This window comes from Bubalus bubalis, chromosome 5 (assembly GCF_019923935.1).
Source record: "Bubalus bubalis isolate 160015118507 breed Murrah chromosome 5, NDDB_SH_1, whole genome shotgun sequence".
NCBI classification, from domain to species: domain Eukaryota; kingdom Metazoa; phylum Chordata; class Mammalia; order Artiodactyla; family Bovidae; genus Bubalus; species Bubalus bubalis.
In genome coordinates this window covers 36,964,463-36,971,019 of record NC_059161.1, presented here as the reverse complement: position 1 = coordinate 36,971,019, position 6,557 = coordinate 36,964,463, and positions in this window count along the sequence as shown.

The following is a 6,557-nucleotide window of genomic DNA, read 5'->3' as shown; positions in this document are numbered from 1 at the left end:
TTTGGAAGGAATGATGCTAAAGCTGAAACTCCAGCACTTTGGCCACCTCATGCGAAGAGTTGACTCATTGGAAAGGACTCTGATGCTGGGAGGGATTGGGGGCAGGAGGAAAAGGGGATGACAGAGGATGAGATGGGGGATGGCATCACTGACTCGATGGATGTGAGTTTGGGTGAACTCCGGAAGTTGGTGATGGACAGGGAGGCCTAGCGTGCTGGAGTCCATGGGGTATCAAAGAGTTGGACACAACTGAGCAACTGAACTGAACTGAACTGAGACTATCATGGTCTACTATTTTCACACCGTAATCTGATATCTGGAAATGTGAGAATTTGAAGACAATAATCCCCAAGAAAATGAAAGACTTTTCCATACAAAGATGTTCACAGCAGTGTTATTTATAATCGTGAATTGGAAACTACCTAGATTTGCTAACGTGGGAGAATGGCCAGATGAATAATGGTATTAACATTATCTACTGCATAAATATTAGATAGACATTTTGAAAGATGGTTATGGTGATTCTGCGGTCACATGGAAAAGCTTTGTAGTAATCTAAGATGATCACGGATATGTTAAACAAACAGCCTTACATCAAAAATTTCTGCATGGGAGGAACAGTGAAAGAAAACATGATGAGATGTTAATGGTTGAAGTGCTTTGGTGATTTCTGATTTCTCCTTTCCACTTTCCTGTAACAAGCATGAACACTTATATCAAGATTAATTATACTTAAAAATATCTTTTTCCTTATCTTGGGAGTCTTTTTAAAAAAAATAAAATGACACCAAGAAAGAAGAAGAAAATAAGCATGTTAACATTTTGTGTGTTTCCTTCCAGTCCTTTCTCCATGCATATTTCCACATCTATAAATAGACACATAGAAAAAGAAAAGATCCCAAGGAATTTTGGAGGCATTCTCTCTGGGCTTGGAGGTCCCAGTTCCCTAGAAGTTTCCCTGTGCTTGTGGGAAGAGGTAGAGCATTGGCCCAGGCTCTTGGGATGAGAGCTGCTCCCTGCATGGAGTCTCAGGTCAGAGTGAGCCCACCACCATCAACCTGAGAGCTGCCCCTGTACCCCAGGGAGCCAGCTTGCTGATGGGCTGCCCCGAGACCCACCTTCTCCATTCTGGCCTCTTAATCCTGGTTGCATCCCCTCCACTGCCTTTCTAAGCACCTCGAAGCAACCAATTTGCTAATTAATCCTGACCTTTCCAAAGTCTGAAGTTCCTAACCAGTGAGAGACTTTCCCTTTTCAAGTGGTTCTGGCAGTTGTTGGCCACAGGCAGGGGGGTTTCCACCTCCATTCCATGGGTTGGCCAATCAATGGCGGGTTTGGCCCTGGAGGTTCGGTGGGGCCTGGGCTTGCTGGGCCTTGCCCTGCCTCACCCTGCTTAGGTGGGGACATTAGCTCCAGGGCTCTGTCAAGGCCACCACCCTGGTCCCCTGGAATCTGCTAGCAAGATTCAGGTGACTGTTGACTCATTCACCCCCAACAGACTGGGCCAGCTCACCCCTCCCAGGCCTGGGACCATCTCCACGCCCTTGATCTTGGGAGAGTTACTGCCTTCACCTTCCATGGAAATGCTATGCACTCTGGGGAGGTGGGGGGCATGAGGGAGGTGGGGGATATGGAAGTCTTGTTCTGTGCAGCCTGCCCCCACAGAGGACTTCTACTCCCCACCCTCACCCCATCCCACCCTGTGGCCACATGGGCTCCATGAATAAGATCCTGTGATTCAGAACTTCTCTATTCCCCCAACATCCCATCCTGCCCCCACCTTCCTCCTCCTGCTCCCCTCCCGCCCCGCCACTCCCAGCCTCTCAGTTGCTTTCTGATAACCACAGCTGGGTTTCTGTCTTGGTCAGAGGTGAACATAATCAAGAGTTACCAGGTTCTGCCCTGAGCTGACTTTCTTTTTCAGCAGCCTGTTTCCACTTAGAAAGGCAAAACAGGTCAGGCTAGCCAAGCCCTGCTTGCTGGGTCAGGACGAGGACAGGGTGGGGAGGCTGGGCTCCCCACCAGGGACCAGGGCAGGCTTGGGTGTGGGGGACACGATGGCCAGGACCTGCCGTCTGCACTGCCCTCCAGAACCCAGCACGCAGAGGCACTGGTTTTGCAGCATAGGTGCTCTTTCCCAAGGCCCAAGGGGACGTGGCACAGGATATGGCCATGTTTTTATTTTTCAACAAGGGGAATTATTTTGGTTTGATTCTCTAACAGCCTACATCCATCAAAAAACATCTGCTAATCACCCACTGGGTGCAGAGTATATGGTTTGTTTTCAGAAGAAACCTCCATCACCCCACTGCTTATCTCCAGCCCAGACTTGGAGCAATGCTGTCTCTCACCTCTTGGCCTCCTGTCTAGACCTGGTGCATTGGAACTCAAGTGAAACTTCTTACCACATTTCCTTTGATATATTAGACATTCATTTTAGGTTGAGATTGTGCTTCTAACATCCATGTGGATGGTACCAGGGGGCCTCAGACACCAGGGTGCCCCAGAATCAATGGCAGAACCCACAAAGTCACCGATTGCCCAGGACAAGTGGTGACCTGGAGGCAGAGGAAGGAGGCCTGAACCGCCCTCTGTGTTGTGATTGGACTCGTCTGGTTTCAGGGACAGAAAGGTCCTCAGAGACTAGGGGTCCACTGGAAGGATCACTGCAGAGTTAAAGCTGGGTGGGGCCTCAACCAGGCCACCACAACCAGGGGCCACTGCTGTTTCTGCAGGACCAGCAACCGCCTCCCCTCCCCGTAGAAGCACCCACTATCACACAAGAGGCTGTTCTCAGCACTTCTAAGACCCTGCCCTCCTCTTCTTCGGGGTGGGCGCGTGACTCAGAACCTGCCAATCAGGGTACCCACTCACACCTCTGACACCAGTCCTCCTAGGCATTTTCTGCTGGGCAGGTGTTCTCTTTCCTGTAGATGACCTTGGGGGCAGCTGAGTGGTAAGGATGGCAAGTTTTAGGTTTCAGGTGACCTGCCCCATCCCCCACCCCCCAGCTAATCTGATCCTAGAGGAGACTCTATCTTTGGGAAAGATGGAGGCCTGATGATATCACTTGACCTCGTTGATCTTGTTGTACCTGAACCTGAAGCTGGCCCAGTTTCTAGATCAAGGCTTATAGTTTTCCCCCTTAAGTGGGGATGAATTTGGCTTCTGGTACTATTAAGTAAGAGAGAAGCCCGCAGGGGTTATTGTTGCTTGCTCCACCCTGAAGGATATGGCGTGGGTCCTAAGGAGGAACCAATTCAAGTAGATTTTTTAACAACTAGACCTAGTACAGCCCCCAACACACACACACACACACACACACAGCTTCTCTTTGCCCAACCTCAGTGTGCTAGGCCAAATGCATGCATGCAGGCATATTCAGTCGCTTCAGTCATGTCAGACTCTTTGCCCGCCAGGCTCCTCTGTCCATGGGATTCTCTAGGCAAGAATACTGAAGTGGGTTGCCATGCTCTCCTCCACGGGATCTTCCCAACTCAGGGATTGAACTGGGGTCTCCTGCATTGCAGGCGGATTCTTTATCGCTAAGCCACTGAGCAAGCCCACTAGACAGACTAGGGGCCCTCCAAAAATGGGCTTCCCTGGTGGCTCAGTGGTAAAGAATCCACCTGCCAAGCAGGAGATACAGGTTCAATCCCTGGGTTGGGAAGATCTCCTGGAGAAGGAAATGGCAAGCCCCCAGTATTCTTGCCTGAAAAATCCCATGGACAGAGGAGACTGGCAGGCTACAGTCCATGGGGTCGCAAAGAGTTGGATACAACTTAGTGACTGAGCCCACAAAGATGTTCAGGTCCCAGTCCCCAGAACCTGTAACTATGTGCCCTCATGGGCAGAAGGGATTTTTCAGACTTGACTAGTGTTAAGGACCTCAAGACAGGGAGGCGATCCTGGATTATTCAGGTGAGCCTCCTGTCATCTCAAGGATCATTATAAAAGGGAAGCAGAAGGATCAGAGTCAGAGAAGGCGATGTGACAACAGGAACAGAGGCTGGAGCGAATTGAGGAAGAGGCCGTGAGCCAAGGAATGCAGGTTCCTCTAGAAGCTGGGAAAGGTAAGGAGGATTCTCCTCTAGAGCCTCTGAAAGGAGCAGCCCTCATGACACTGTGCTTTTTGCCTTGTGTATCATCTACTGGGTAAGCCATGGCAAAATATGGTAGTCTAGGTGGTTTAAACAACAGGGATCTATTTTCTCATACTTCTGGTGTCTGGGATTCCAAGTTCAAGGTACCAGAGGATTCGATTTTGGGGGAGAGCTCTCTTCACAGCTTGTAGTGACTGCCTTCTTGCTGTGCCCTCACCTGACCTTTTCCTTTTGCATATAGGAAATGGCAACCCACTCCAGTATTGTTGCCTGGGAAGTCCCATGGACAGAGGAGCCTGGTGGGCTGCAGTCCAAAGGGTCGCAAAGAGTTGGACAGGACTGAGTGACTGAACATACACACACACACACACACCACATAGGAATCTGGGGGGAGGAACACAACTTAGTCTATGACACTCAGTGAGACTGATTTTATATTTCTGACCTCCAGTTCTTTAAGAGAATGAACTTATGTTATTGTAAGTGACTAAATTTTTGGTCATTCATTGCAGCAGCAGTCCAGAAAATAATACACTCAAGCAGTAATGCTCTCTCGCTCTAGCTCTCTCACCTTCATGTCCTCCCACGTGCTGTGCCTTCTGCCTGGCACTCTTAGCTGGCTGGCTCCTGCCAGTGCTTCCTCTCAACTCAGGGGTTCACAAAGTTTTCCTTGACCCTGTATGACTGTAGGTTTATGTATCTGTCCCCCAGCCACGCTGAAAATTCCCATCTCCCATCCCTCCATTGAGCAGGTACACGTGGAGCACCTGCTCTGGGTTCTGCAAAACCCAACATTCTTGCCCTCTCGGAGCTTTCATTCCAGAGGGGACAGAGGACAGGGTCTGCTCCCCTCTCAGCTGTGTCTCCCTGGCACCTGCAGCATCAGGCACACGGTGGACTCCATAGCTATTTTTTTTAAGAACATTAAAAAAATTAGTTAATTTTATTTTGGTTGCAGTGGGTCTTTGTTGCTGTGAGCAGGGTTTCTCTAGTTGCCGTGAGTAGGGGCCGCTCTCTAGTTGCGATGCTCGGGCTTCTCACTGTGGCGGCTTCTCTTGTGGAGCGTGGATTCAAGGTGCTTGGGCTTCAGCAGTTGCAGCACATGGGCTCAGTAGTTGTGACATGGGCTTAGTTGCTCTGTGGTATGCTTAATCTTGCCCAACTAGGGGTCCAACCCATGTCTCCTGCATTGGTAGACGGATTCTTATCCGCTGGACCACCAGGGAAGTCCCTCCGTAGCTATGAAAGTAATCAGAGACACAGCTGGTGAGTCTGAAAGAAGTCCACATTTCTGGGCCTCACCCTCACACAAATCCGCATGATTATCATTCTAGAAAAAGCCCAGACTTCAAGACTCAAAGCTGGCAGTCCGTTGGAGTGAGTTTTGCTGGCTCTGAGAGTTCCCTGGGCTCTTCCACTCTGGCCAAAGCTTCTTGTTGCTCAGCCAGTGGTCCTAGGCCAACGCTGGGGTCCAGGGCACATGTAGATCGTTCATCAGTCTGTCCTCCATATGTCCACTCTGAGCTGGGTTCCCTTGCCCCTCTTTTCCTGAGCCTGACAGTTCTCAACCTGGGGTGATTCTTCCCTCCTGTCCTCCACCCCTTGCCCAGGGACATTTGGGAATGTCTGGAGACACTTCCGGTCATTGTCATAACTCTAGGTTGGGCTGTTATGCCCACTCAGGTCATATAGTGGGCAGAGGCTGGGGGTGCTCTCAATATCCTCTGATGCCCAGGACAACTCCCTTCCAGTATAACCAGGAAAATCCAGTCCCAAAGGTCAGTAGTCTTGAGCTTGAGGAACCTTGAGGCCCGACCCCATACTTCTGAACTATTTTTGGCTGGAGAGTTTCAGCATATGGGCTATGAGATTTGACCCCGCCTCTCTTTTTTAATGCTTATGCTCTTGTCTGTTCTTTCACCGCACTGCACAGCATGTGGGGGGCTTTAGTTCCTTGACCAGAGGTTGAACCTGTGCCCCCTGCATTGGAAGTGAAGAGTCTTAATCACCTGAGTACCAGGGAAAGCCTTTGACCCTTCTTTTTAAAATATTTTAATTAAAAACTGAAAAAAAATTATCTATTTGTCTGTGCCAGGTCTTACTTCCTGCATGTGGGATCTAGCGCCTTGACCAGGGATCAAACCCAGGCCCCCTGCATTGCGAGCACAGAGTCTTAGCCTCTGGACCACCAGGGAAATCCCTGAACTCTCTTCTTGGAACGCAATGGGCAAAGCTCCCCTGTATTATGTTATGGAAGGGAAAATTCTGCTGCCATGTTATCTTCTCTTGAAGTCTGTTGTTAACTTTGTTTTTGTGGATTCTGCCTGCTGGGGCTGTGACGTCTGAGGCCACATCAGACTGAGATAGTGTGTTCACAGATTCCTGACACAACAGCAAACCCCCAAACACACCTGTTGTTCAGTCCCTGTTCACATCAGCTGAGCGACAGGTGGG